This window comes from Octopus bimaculoides, chromosome 3 (assembly GCF_001194135.2).
Source record: "Octopus bimaculoides isolate UCB-OBI-ISO-001 chromosome 3, ASM119413v2, whole genome shotgun sequence".
NCBI lineage: Eukaryota > Metazoa > Mollusca > Cephalopoda > Octopoda > Octopodidae > Octopus > Octopus bimaculoides.
Window position 1 is genome coordinate 86,711,977 of NC_068983.1, and position 463 is coordinate 86,712,439.

A 463-nucleotide genomic window follows, 5' to 3' on the forward strand; every position below is an offset into this window, starting at 1 on the left:
GCGTGTGTGCGCGTGCGTGTGTGTGCGCGTGCGTGTGTGCGCGCGTGCGTGTGTGCGCGCGTGCGTGTGTGCGCGCGTGCGTGTGTGCGCGCGTGCGTGTGTGCGCGCGTGCGTGTGTGCGCGCGTGCGTGTGTGCGCGCGTGTGTGTGTGTGCGTTTGGGTGCGTGGGGTGGGAAGCTGGGTCGGCATTATATGTAGGTTAACCTAACAAGATAAAACAATATTTTAGATTAGTGTTTAGAATAAAAGAGAAATAAATTAAGGCACACATGGTGAGGCATTCATTAAAACTAAACAACTAATTAGCAGCTCCTATGTGGACATGCATGTACGTAGGTATGTATGCGTGAATATATATATATGTATTTGAATATATGTGTGTGTGTGTGCGCACAAATATATGTATATACATATATATATATATATATATATATATATATATATATATATATATATATATATA